At 41.7% G+C, this 14,187-nt stretch overlaps 1 protein-coding gene across 2 annotated transcripts in view; it reads right to left on the reverse strand.

Annotated features, from left to right (window-relative positions):
* Positions 1–14,187, reverse strand: part of bcas3 (BCAS3 microtubule associated cell migration factor) — a 412,830-nt gene that overhangs the window by 93,922 nt on the left and 304,721 nt on the right. The window lies entirely within an intron of this gene.

Here is a 14,187-nt window from a genome sequence, read left to right on the forward strand (position 1 = left end):
CTGTTTAAAAGTTGTTGAAGTTTTGCAGGGTGAATCAAGGTGTTGGAACCACTGGCTAACATTGCCACCACGCAAACATCACACACACACACACACACACACACACACACACACACACACACACACACACACACTACAAGGAGCCCCCCAACATGTGCATTTTTGGCCATCAAATACAGATAAAGATGCAGGCCAATACACATATATTTCAGGCAGCCATTTGAGTGCCTACTGACACACACACATTCACGTGCACACATGTGCACACACACACAAGGCAAAACAAGGGTGATGAGAAACTCCAGTAGTAGTTTGGCTGTGCTAGTGTCAGCAGTGAGCAAACAGAGGCCAGTTGTTGACACGCCAGATATATGAGTGTTATTCTTCTTCTGTGCATATGTGTGTGTGTGTGTGTGTGTGTGTGTGTGTGTGTGTGTGTGTGTGTGTGTGTGTGTATGTATTCCTGCTGGGACTCCCCTTGGCTAAACCAAGCCTCCTACACCTTCACTTCCTTAGAACTCTCTCTCTCTCTCTCTCTCTCTCTCTCTCTCTCTCTGGAAGGATTGATGAGCAGTCTAACTTCCCTCAATCCTCCCCAACTTTCTCACCAAATAGAGGGAGAGGGAGAAGAGGAAGAATGAAGAAAGCAGAGTCTGTCGGCAATCATTCATTCCTCTTCACCTTGGGAGTGTGAAAAAAGCCAAAATCCTGGCAGTGACAGATAGAGCAGTAAAGCTATATGGGCTGGCAAAACGCACATCCCTGCTGACGCTGTGGGAAGTTATGCAGAAATGACATCACCTGTGCAGGGATTTACATACCTGCTGACTTACTGCTATGATTTACATAAAATCATATTTGATTTAAGTTGACACTAGCAACAATTCAATATCATAAATTCTCACCGTAACTGTTAAGTTATTAGGTCGATGAGGTCATGTCCACTGTATTTTTCTTGTATTTGCCCCTTTAGGGAATATAAAGTTATCTATGTTGGGAAGTTAGTTAATAACTGATAAAATAAAAAACAAAAAACTTTGTAGATTGGGGGCTTTGCATCACCAGCATCCGTATCGCTTAAAATCTTGGCTCTGGTGGGCAGAAGTGTATTTTGTGCTGAAAATTGTGATTCTTGTCTGACTGCTCATATAATATTTTAGATGGATGCTTCCAGTGAACAGTATGTGGTGTCCATTTAAAAAAAAAAAAAAATTATTAAACCTTAATAATTTAATTTTTAATATGCAAGAACTGATGATTATGTGGCAGCATAACTAATGCATGTCTATATATACTGTATGCTTGAGTGTATTTGTGCCAAAGTATGTGTAATGCCTATTTCACACTACACGACTTGGAACAAACAAGTCCAAACAACAAACACTGACACTGTGACACTGAGTTGTTTTTTTTCCCAAGTTGTCCTTAACATGATGAATTTCACCCCACTGGGTAATTTAAATATGTCAGTCAATAAGGAATGGAGAGAAAGGCTTGTTTATATTTGATTATAGTGGTGCAGGGTGAGGACTGTTGTGTGAGAGTTTTTATTAACTGCTGTGCAGTAAGAGGTCACTGGTTAAAATATTTGCATTGAAATATTTAATGGTGACCTCTTGACCTCCCAATTTCACGGGGATCTTAACCAGTGATTTTCTTTTGTTGTAAAATAATGTTTAAATACATCTAGAAAATAGTGAAACTGCCACCAAGAATGATCCAAAGAAACTAAGAAACCTTTTTTTTTAGACTGTTTTCAGTTTGAGCACCATAATCAAAATGTATTTCCATTGTGTTGGATTGGCAGCAGCAGGAATAAAACGCAAACTGTATTGTGGTGAGATTGCACTTGGTGTATTTGGTATTTTGTGGTTTGGGTCTTTTAAGGTGACTTAACTCTTTGAACCTCGACAGCACTACATTACCACATTAAAAACATGAGCTGTGATATATTGGTGGGAGAGTGGAGCAGAGGATGAAACCAAAAGAAACTGACCTGTTGGGATCCATCGGATGAAGCCACACGAACAACATGGAAAAGACAGAGAGAACAGACAGGTAAGAGGACAGTTTCTTCGTAATATAGGGTACACACACACTGGCACCAGCACAAGAGTGTATTCCACAAATCATAGGCCAATTAGTCCTTCACTCCAGGTGGTGACAGTTTCACTCTGTGGGGAGCCAGAGGAGCCACTGTGCTTGTGTGTCAAGTGTCAAAGACCTCTTTAGCACCTCATCACCTTTGACCTCATGGGGGCTATCATGCTGTGAATAACATTAACATTGCATTGTATGAACTCATGAAGACACGCATGCACCAGGGCAGAGTGTAAGCTTACAAGTGTGGAAATCTGACTTTATAAGTTGTTGTCACTTGTGCTGTCAGTCAGTCAGTCATTATATAGATAACTGAATTTAAACATTAAAGTTACTTTTTATGTTGTGTTCATAATTATTTTAGATTTGCTTCGGAAGAAACTGTTACTAAAGTTAAAGAATGTGGTTATATTCTCAGTCAAAAGCCACCCAGAGTGGCATAGTCAAATTGATTAAAACTAGTTGATTTGTTCCTAGTCATACTAATAATTTCATTATTACATTCTGCCGTCTAGACATGACATTTCTACAAATTTGACCCAAGTCAAAAGCAATGAACTATAGCTCAAAGCTTGAACTAGTTTGGCCCAGTTCCTGTGCTTTTATTGGTGTGTTTCAGAGGTGTCAATTATACTAGCTCGCAAAGGCATGGGCCGGAGATATTAGGAAAAAGAATGTTATAGGCCCCAAATATGCCAGTGTGCAAAAAAGGAAACTTGTCTTCCACTGGGTGAGAGTTTCCCTCCAAAGCAGCCAGACCACCTGGCACTGGGAGCCTGGTGACAAGAGCTTTGATTATTATGCCTGCACTCCCTGCCAGGGCTAAATTTAAGTGTTCCCATAAAGTCCAGAAGAAATAAGACTTGGGAATGGCCTGGCCTGTGCGAGAGAGGGGAGAGCTGCGTGTGTGTTTAGGGTCTTTTCTGGTCAGCGTTGTCGCACAGTCCGGGGGATAATAATAGGATGTGCTACAACTAACTGAGACTAAAGCCGGACTTCCCACGTCTCCCACTCGCTGGTGGCACTTGTGTTATTCTTTAAACACCCGCCGGACCCGACCCCCCTTATGCAATGCAGCCCTGGTGCTCACATCTCTTGCTTCCCATTCAGCACCTCCCTAAAGCATAAAGAAAGCTGACGAAAGAGCAAGACACTTTGGGCAACCCCACGTCTCCCAAGGAAATGTTGTTTATCTTTGATTAAAAATAACTTTGGGAAGAGGCCGATCAATACTTTCCCTGCAACAAGAGAAACAAGGGGGGGAAAAAGGAGGTTGTGGAGGAGGAGGAGGAGGAGGAGGAGGAGGAGAGAGCGGAAGGGATGGAAAAAAGCGTGAGAAATTTGACGACATTAAGAAATGTGTGTCTGTGTGTGTGACAGGTCGCTGGGAGTCATTCCCATGGCCTCATACAGTAGCCCTGACGCTGCTACCAACTGCTCTTTAACAGTGACAAAATGGCAGACATATACACATAATAGGATAGTAGCAGTGGAGGACATGGTGGGAGCCGTGTATGCTATATAAAGGCCTTCAGAGGACGGGAGCACAGCGAGGTCATTCCTGCCTTTGCTTTCCTTGGCTCCCACCTCTCCTTTCAAAGGATCTGCTTATGGTTTCTGTCAGAGATGCACGTCCATTTTTCACCCCATTAACAGCTATCATTACCAGCCCAACCGTAGGCTATAATTGGGCCAGCCATGGAAAAGAGTTGTCAAAACACAATTAAATTCTAAACTATGGTGAGAGAGAACAGAGAGAAAGTGCTGGACGGCCATAACATCATATTGCCGGCTCTCCTTGCCCAAAAATAGGAAAGAAAAACATGAAAACCGTTATTTTACATTGGAAGGTTTTGGAGGGGGATTATATAGACGGGTGATCTGAGCTACTCAAACGATAAGGCTACTGAAAACATAACAAATAATCACTCTCAGTGTCAGCGATGAAGAATGGACACATTAAAAGCCCTATCCATGGATCAAATGCCAAGATCTTGAGAGAACCTTGATTTAGGAAACTTCAAATACAGTTTTGATCGCTATGTGGCTGCAAAGACGTTAAATGGACTGCATTTATATATAGAGAGAGAGAGCTTTTCTAGTCTTAGCATTGACTCAAAGTGCTTTTTACATTGCAAGCCAACATTCACCCATTCACACACACATTCATACATTGTCAGGCAACACTCATCAGTAAGGTTAAACATTCTCACCAAAGATATTTCAAAATCCAGACTGCCAAGGTCAGGGATTGAGCCGACACCCTTCCAATCAGCGGACGGCCACGCTACCACCTCAGCCACAGCCAGATAGATAAATTCTGTATTGCTTGTAGCAGAATACAGATAACTGTGAATTAGAATTTGATTGCTTATTTCATGTGACAGGAGCTTGATTGTTGTTATTGTTTTGTTGTAGCAGTTGGTATAGCTCTAGTAGTAGGTCAGTGTGACTGCTTTGTAGTGTATTGGGATCTTCATAGATATAAAATTACTTCTATATCTCCACCTGGTGGTAGTGTAATCTCGGGCTACAGACATTCATTCATTTATTATCCGTAACTGTTCATCCAAACTTGGGTCGCATGGACCATACAGAATGGGTCATTGCATTCTGGGTAGTGGGCGTCATGGTTCCATGTTTTTGTCATTTATTCTCAACCACAAGCACTCAGCTACAACAAACACAAGTCAACAGAGAAAAAACTGCAACGAAACATCTTGCATGTGCCGTGAAGCGGCTCCGTTGTAAAGGGTTAGCTACCACCATAACAACATTGATAATTGCACCAACCAGTGCTGTCAGGACTCTTTTTAGCAAGCTGTTTCTTACAGACTGGCTCATCAATGACAATAGTATAATGTAATCTATATATATAGATTACAATAGAGCCAATATATGTAATCTAAGCTGACTTTGAGAGAGGGCTAATGTTAGGTACCTGTCTCCATGAAGCTCCCTGCCAAGCATCTAGAACTCACAACTCACAAGCACCAGCTGCTCGTTAAGAAGAGTAAGAACGAGTCTCCAAAAGTCTCCAATAACACCAGAAAAAGTTGCTAGATTTGTCGCTAGTCGCTCTTTTGAAAAAGAGTCGCTAGAGGGGTCTGCTCATGTTACTAGCTGACTCTGCCAGGGCTGTGAGCTTTCAACATGGCCTAACCAGGGTTGAACACAGCCTCCGACACCAACGGATAACAGTTTGACGACAGAGAGTACAATGTAGAGGTGTGTGCCAGGTTTGGCTCCTGACATCCTGGGGTGTCTTGGAATAGGACTCCACGGCTAACGAGCTAACGAGCTAACTAGCTAACGCGAGATCTGGTAACAGCGGTTAGCTAGCAGTTATTTTAGTAACAAATAAAGCATAATTACCTTGGTACTGTATTTCCTGTTGTCAAACTGGCCTTATCAGCAAATTGAAAGCATTAATGCCGATCTCCCAATGACATGTCTTGACTGAATATCTGCCGATAATGAGAGCTTAACTTTAACTAACTTAAGCGTAGCTCTGACATTAATATGTGGACATGATATGAAGTAGGACTTTCCTAAGAATGATTTCAAAGCGTTGTCGATGGCAGTATAATGTCTACTGTACTTTACAAAAAAGGCCTAGGACAGTGTCTACCATGCCATACAACCATACAGTGTTAATGGTGTGTGTGTCGAGTGACATAAAGCAGAGGAGGCTTGGTAGTGGAAGGGAGTTGCAGGCCTCTCTGCCTCTGTAATCTGGCCTGATTTATAGAGGCTAGCCCTGCTCTCCCCTTCCACCTCCACACTGACACACTGGGCCTCCTCCGCTGGAGACAGACTGGCGTCCACACACACACATGCACACACATACACACACACAGTTAACACAGACACAGCCATGCACATAGACACATGAACATATCCCGGCAGGATCGTCTCAGTTGCACAGTAGTGCACGCAACCAAACCACATGGGCCTGTTGCTTAACCAAATGAACACCAGATCCAGAAACAAAAGGCATTTAAGTGTCTGCATGCTGTCAGAGTATTCAGAGATTTCTGTGTTTTTTTTTTAAAGCCTGACCTGCTGATTTCTTCCTTTCTAAGAACTGTATTTGGCAGCATACAGAGATATCTCTGTAACTTCTTTCATGGAAATTTTTTATTCAACTGTAATTAAACGTTCATTATTTGATTACCTTAATTTTCTCCAAAACTGGACGTCCTTACAGGACTCTCTATTAAGCTACTTTCACTGAAACAAATCTCAAAAGCCCAAAAAGTACTCCAGGTTGCTGCACAAAAAAGACCCAACTAAAAGTTTAATTGGAGTATATTCCACTTTATCTGTCACTAAAATGAGAATAGTTGGTCCACCTTGACTGAGCCTGGACTGAACTTCTTTCTAATTTTGGAGCTCTCCCCTTCAGTATCATTAGCTAGTAGCAGCAAGACAGGGAGACAGAGGGGTTGTTGCATTTATTCATGACAAATAGCTTAAACTGTACACACACTGCAAAGCTCACTCCACAGCTCTAACATTACTGTTAACTTCATATTCACCAGCTGTGCACATTGAGGATTTGTATGTCTGTGACTTTGTCTGTGCTAATGGCTTTTGCACCATGCTATTTGTGTGGCTATGACATTCCTTTCTATGCGACTGTGTGCACAATGTAAGACAATTTTGTAGAATAAGTGTTTAAATTGTGTTTGACCAGCAAATAAATTGGATATATGAGACCATAGACTGTATAACGAATACACTATGTGTCTCCACTTGCTCCCACTGTACAACAGTGAAGCCAAAATATCCTTGATGCAGGCGCTGCATCTCGCACTGGTAACGTCACTCAGAGTCAGAGTCTGTCCGGTTGTAACAAAGAGTGGAGCACGCATATCGAGTTCCAGCCTAAACACCCGTCTGGCCGATCACAAGTTAATTACAGCTGTCAATCATGACGTTACAACCCTGTTCATAGAATCAAATAACAAATTAAAACAAAACTTGTTGGAAAAAATAACACACGAACAAACATCACCATGATAAGAACTACCTAAAATGATAGAAATCATCTTTGGGAAAAATTTATTTGATCTCTACTTTGACTGGTTTTTAGTTTGGCTCATGTCACATTCACAAACATAAAGGGGCGGGATGTAAAACCTATACTGCAGCCTGCCGTTAGGGGGCAATCAAAATGTTTTGGCCTCACTTGTGGGTAGCTTTCATGTCGTCCATCTTTATATAAAGACTATGTGATTGATGATTAGCTGAAAAACAGCCAATTTCAACTGGTGCAGGTCTTAAAAAAGTTTGTTGCAGGTTTTTGATGGGTTCTTGCTGCATTGGCTCTGAACGTTTACATTAGATGTAAATTTTAAGGGTTTGGAACTGTCCAAGATGTGTTTGTACACTCACTGGCCATCATATTAGCTAACAATGTGTACCTAAAAAACTGCTGCTGTAGTTTATCTGCCTCAAGGTTGAACGTCAGAGATGTCCAACCTCAGAAATGTTCCTCTGCATATCTTGGCTTTAACGACTGGTTATTTACAGTAAGTTCCTGTTGTCTTTCTATCATCTCGAACCAGTCTGGCCATTCTCCTCTGACCTATGGCATCAACAAGGCATTCTGGCTTACTAGATGTTTTCTCTTTTTCAGACCATTCTCTGTAACCCTAGAAATGGTTGTTAGATCAGGAGTTTGTGGAACACTCAGACCAACAACCATGCTACGTTCAAAGTCACTTAAATCACCTTTCTTCCTCATTCTGATGCTCACTTTGAACTTCAGCAGCTAGTCTTCACCGTGTCTACATGCCTAAATGCATTGAGGTGCTGCAATGTGATTGGCTGAATAGATATGTGCATTAATGAGCTGTTTAACAGGTGTACCTCATAAAGTGGCCTGTGAGTGTATGTTATGTCTCAATGGCTGAAGCAGGAATTATATACGTCTATGAAAATACATATAAATCTCTCTGCTGATCTATGGAAGGTGGGGTGTCACAGGTCGCGGACGTTCCTACTTTCTAACTTGCACAAATTAAAACTGGTATATTTGATTTTCTGTTGGGACTCGGCTATAAAACAGAATACTGGACCTTAACTGGACATGTTAATAATACACATTACCACAAATCTGTACAGGTATGAAAAGAAAGAGCCACATAGATGTCCCTAAACGACACCATTCAACTGTTTTTTCCTATCAGTAAACTTGTTATTTTGACATAAATTAATTGGGTTTGTGAAATTGTTTTTAGAGTGCCTTTATTTGTGTAGAAGCATAATTCAAATGTTTATACCATGCTGTCAGAGCTAAAGGCCAAAACCTTGGCAGGACAGAAAACAAATTGAAGCCATGCCATAAAGGATAAAACATAGACACAATAGAGATACAATGTTCACACACACATTACACTAGCAGACTACAACACCTTTATATTGGTGTGTGTGTGTGTGTGTGTGTGTGTGTGTGTGTGTGTGTGTGTGTGTGTGTGTGTGTGAGAGAGAGAGAGCGTCTACATGTGTGTATACTATGAATCACAGTGTATGGACAGGTGTTTACAGTGAAGCTGGGTTATCTGTCTCCATTACAACACCACAGCTTAGCCTCCCAGGGCCATTATCTACTCAGACCTGCCTAAACACACACACCCAGAGACAGGAAGCCCCACATGCTGAAGGCAAGACCCTTTACACAAGGCCATGGTGTGAGCACATAATGGGCCTTTCCGGGGTCTGGGGGCTCTTGAAACAATCCAACACCCAAACAGAGAAGACCCAGAAAAAGCAAAATTTTTCACCCACTGCCTCACTTTGATGTTGTTAACATCAACACGCATTCAGATACAGATGTTCATCGTAACATCCAAACTCACTTTGTTCTAGCTAATATTGACTGTTGTTGTTGTGGCTAATGTTTTGAAGCGGAGCCACAATCTGACCCAAGGTTCATTTAACATCCTCTTACAGTGGTCAGAAGTTGAGATGAAGCACAGTGAGTGAACTAGTTCCTTATCAGTCTTTGCAAACAATGTTCGGCTGAAATCCAGTTAATCCTGTGTGACACAGGCTCTGAGTAAGATCAGATTGTATGCACGTGTTCTAATGCTAGATTTGTGATCATGTACACAAGTGTTTAGTTTTGTTTTAAATATTAGCCATTAGGCATGAGTCATGTTGACTATTTCGGACAAATGCCAGGGGTCCTTCCTTGATTACAGCAAAGGAAAACCCACCCTCAGTTACTTTAACAAGACAAGACAAGATCTTGTTGTAATCATCAATTGATTCCAAGAGTGTTGTCCTGAATAGAAGATTGTAGTTTTTCCCACCTTTTTCATATGCATCTGCTTTAGTTACTGAAAAATATTCCCTTTATTTGACTCAATGCTCACTTTCAACAACTCCAGCAGGGAGGCTGTGAACTATGACAAACTCACATGATCATAAAGTGTGGAAGAAGACTGTGAATGTGGCAGTTTGTCAGAGAAATGAGTACTCACTTTTATGTAAAGGTCTGGCAATGGTTTAACTAGACACTTTTACAAGCATACATGTGGCCACTGGAATAAGTAGAGAATTATAATAAATGGTTTAGCATTTGGGCTATTGCAAATGGAATGGGGGCAAAACAAAAACGTGGGTGTTCGTTCCTGAAACATTTCAAAGATAAGATATGAAAGGATTCTTAGTGATTTTGCTGTCGAGATACATGCTGTTTTTTAATCAGTTCTGGAAAATCAAGTTCAAAACCATGAACATAGAAAATGCATTCGTCTGAAAGCATTTACTCAGTGGAAGGATGTTACCAGAGAAGCACTTCAGGCTGATCGTGTTCTTGGTACTTGAGAAGTTTTGTTGCTTCACACTTATCTCGAGCCCTATGTTCAACCATTATTGGATGTTACTGGCAAATGACAACATGAACAGAAATGCAAATATTATCAGGAGTTGCTCTTATACACTTTTAAAGATTTTTCAGTTGTTGCGTGATTTCCTGTTTACACAATGTCTCAAAAGTGTCCCAAACTTGATTGAATATTACCAACAAGTATTGGCTGTGGACAGTTTCAATCCAAAAATATCAGCAAAAATCAGCCTTCTAAAAGTCACAGTGTTTGAACCCCTGCCTGTGTGGTAAGTGTGTGGGTGTGTAAACATTGTGGTAACCCCCAGGCCAGGTACTGTCTAGTCTAGTATATGAGGTGGTACCACCAGTCTCCCACTGCCTTTTAATTACGAGTGGAGGTGGGGGGATCCATTTTAATGAAAATGGGCCACATCATAAAAGCAGATTTGACCAGGTTCATCCACAGTTCAGGCTCAAGGACAGTAAACACACAGATATTACAGGCTTTACTATTCACAAGTTCAAACACACCAGATAAGATTAGACTGCCTGAAAATGCTGTGATCCCAGAGGGGAAAGTGCCTATCAAATACTACAGTACAGTCCATTAAAGAAATACAACATGCAGGGGGGGAAAACAAATGTAGCTTCAACGCTATGGGTTTAGTAGTAGAAATATATAGAATAAATGGAAAAATTGATGAAAAAAATAATGAGCAACATGATATACTTTTAAACTTTCTACCCGAAACCTTCTTAACCTTTATTTATTGTGGGAAGCTTTGCTCAGAGAGATTCTCGCTTTTACTGTCCATTCCATGTTTGGACACCACCCAGTTCAACCACAGTCAGATCTGTCGGCCACTGGGCAGTTTTAGCGGAGTGGCTGGATTTTGGGGCTTTCCGTAAGGGCACAAAAGTGGAGCTAAAGAGGAAGAGGCACCCGCCACCACCATCACTTTTCCATTTCAAGAATTAGTGACTTTCTGAAATTGACATTTCGACAATTAATCCTACTTCACACAGTCAATGGCCAGCTGTGAGGAGGTGAGAAAGGACTGAGGGTTTGAATTTATCTCAGTAGCCTCTTTTTTCATTCGTTACACGGCTATTTCTCCCATGAACAACTAAGTGCAACACCTTGAATGTCTTCCAGAAATCTGTTGTGTTCCAGTATAACCCGACCCCCAAAGCCACCATTGGTATATACATGGCAAAGATGCGGATGCATTCGGAAGGAGGTGAAACTGCAGCAGTGTGAGATGAATTAACATTTTAAAAACAATGTGAATTTGCACTGGGGGTATCCCTTTTTCAAATGGCTAAAACAACACTTCACCCATCTCAGGTGGATGTTTATTGTATGAATCATAATGTGTATAAACATGACTGGATGCAAAGTAAATTATAGGAAAAATCTGGTTGAAGATGAACATAGTGAACGCAGATGCTTCCATACAGAGCAAGATGGCTCACTGAATGATTTCCAATTTTGGTGAATAAAAAAAGAGCCAACAGTATTCTGAAAGCTACCCACCAGCTGGTGTGATTACGGCTGTACATGTAGTACCACAGTATTCTCAAGCAGATAAAGATGGATGAAGAAAAGGAGGATAGAGAGACATGGGATGCAGAGTGACAGCCAAAGTTCAACCACTGACTAATTTTAACATCCATTTATCGCCATCACTCCCTTCTATTAGCTCTCTGATGGAGGGAGGGAAGCAAGGGAACCTAATCGGTGGGAAGCTGCCCAGAAGCCCCTGACCTGAAGCAGGATGAGGGCTACAGTGTGTGTAAGTGTGTGTGTGTCCAGAGGGGGTCAGAGGGGAAGGCAGCATACTGGCAGGACATTAGGGACTCGGTTCCCAGCAGCGCTCGCTACTCTCCAGCTCAGGCTCCATAAGTCTCTCCCTGCTGGGTCAGTGCTGCCTTCCTCCGGGGGATTCCCACTTTTTCCCAAGGCTATGCCCAGCTAGCTCTGACTCGCTCTCCTTGCCAAATGACCCAAAGTTTGGCCATTTGCCCTTATCTGTCCTTTCCCAGGGCTGTGGTACTCTATCCATGTCCCCTGTCTCTGTCTGTCACCCTCTCTGTCGTCCCATGTACTCTGGTCGCTGCATCTAAAGGATCAGCGTTATTATCGCCTATCTCACTCAAATTAGCAACAGTAAATGCTGCTATGCATGTGAGACACAGTGTGCATGTTAGAGCACACAAACAAGCATGTACATGTGTACACGCACTACAGTCTGAGAAAGCAAATCTAAGGGTAATATTGACTTTTTATGAATCATAAACTAGATAATTCAATTAAAACGGCATTGGTCTTCAAACTGCATTAAATATCCTTTGAAACAACATAAGAAGAGGAAGTGTATATTGTGTCTGTGTCTGTGTGCGTGGTAATACGCTTGTTTACTCTGGCCTGTGTAGTTAAATGCACCATGCACCAAATGAGCTGTGAAAGCTGTCAGATATGTGTGTCAGTAAGTGTAGTACATGAGACAGACAAGGGGAGTTAAAAGACTCACACGCACACATTGGTAGTAATGCAGCATTCATTTGGAATCAGAGACACTGAACTGTGCGTTTGTCTGCTGTTGAGCAATCAGAATATGCCACCATGTTGTTAACGCCTCAAATAATGCAAAACAAGGATGTCACAGGTAAATGATAAGCTTTGATTTTCGACCAATATTACATTTTGTGTCCATTGATAGCTACGGACAGGTCGCTGTGCCACTTTAATCTTCCATTCCTCATCAATATAGTGGCGTGTGTCACATAGATCTCTGTTGTGAGCACAGTGAGAGCCCTAAACAAAAATAAGGATCTTAAATGCTTAAAGCCTGATTTCTACCGGGCGCGTTACTGCAGCGTCACGTCAGCGTCACGTCAGTGTCGCGTATGCCGTCGCAAATAGGTAACACTCTAATCAATGAGAGCATTTCCACCGGGCGCGTAGCGGAACGTTACAGCAGCGTCACGTCAGAGTCTCTACGCGAGCATTAGGTAGGACTTCTATTTCTCCGCGAGACGCTGCCAAATCGCGTGAATCTCAACAGAGCAGATCGCACCAGACAGGAAGTCTGACTCAGAATCAGCGTAAAACACTTCCGCCCCTTTCAAAATAAAACACAATACGCAGTTCATGCAGCCTAAAACTACTTCACATCAACATTATGTTATGACCGGGGCACCAGATCAGCAATCAATCAATCAAAGGGTCTCCGAGGATCGGCGACACGGACGACAAGAGACTGATTGTTGAAGTGGAACATCATACAATCATTTATGACATAACATATTGTTTTTATAAGGATAGATGGTCAGATCAACATATCTTTCACCTCAGAGAAGCAAAGTAAGTTGGTTTTTGTTGTTGTTGTTTACTTTATACACACAGTTTATCCATAGACTGTATAAATAGAGTTTAAAGTTTATCACGGGATCTTGTGGTCTCCTGTATGGTCAGGATTATCGCGTGATCTCGTTATCTCGCGTGTATACGGCCGGCTCGCTAAACTGACGTGCTGCTGCTGTAACGCGCCTGGTATGAATTGACAGACGCAGCAAAAACGCTGTGGAGACGTGCTGCTGCTGTAACGCGTCCGGTGGAAATCCCCAGTAAGTCTGACTCCTGGATTCTGCTATACAGATACTGTATATCGCCTAGGATTAAATCTGCCCTCCTAAAACACAACTTTCTGGTGTAATTAGCTACTTGCAAGTTGCATTTTAAGATCACTAATAGGTAATAGAGATTGCACATGTTGCTCCTATAAGTTGTAGGATGCAATCACTTGGTAACCATTACCCAAATCATTGCACCTTTCGTTTATTGAGGCTAAAGTAACTGATTCCTTGATTTACAGCTTAGACATCAAGGTCACGGTAAAAATGTTCTGTTAGGACCCGCATCGTGCAATTATAGGGCAAGTGAGTATTTTGACCTTATGGCCATTTTCATGCATATTTTCCAACTCCAAGATATATAAACTTGAATGCTAATTGGATTTAAGCATTACCAGGTGATGTGTGTTTGTGTATTGAGGGAGGGTGTGGCCTAAAGTGATCAACACCCTATATCAATGTGTGCATAATTATAAGGAAGCAATACAAATGTACTGTTAGTAACCTCAGTGTCTTTGCACACAATATGTATAATGCCGGTGTATAGTGTCACAGGTCCTATCAAGAAAAGATAAATATATCACAGAACATAATGGATCTCCAGAGGCAAT

The sequence above is a fragment of the Centropristis striata genome, chromosome 4 (genome assembly GCF_030273125.1).
Source record: "Centropristis striata isolate RG_2023a ecotype Rhode Island chromosome 4, C.striata_1.0, whole genome shotgun sequence".
NCBI classification, from domain to species: domain Eukaryota; kingdom Metazoa; phylum Chordata; class Actinopteri; order Perciformes; family Serranidae; genus Centropristis; species Centropristis striata.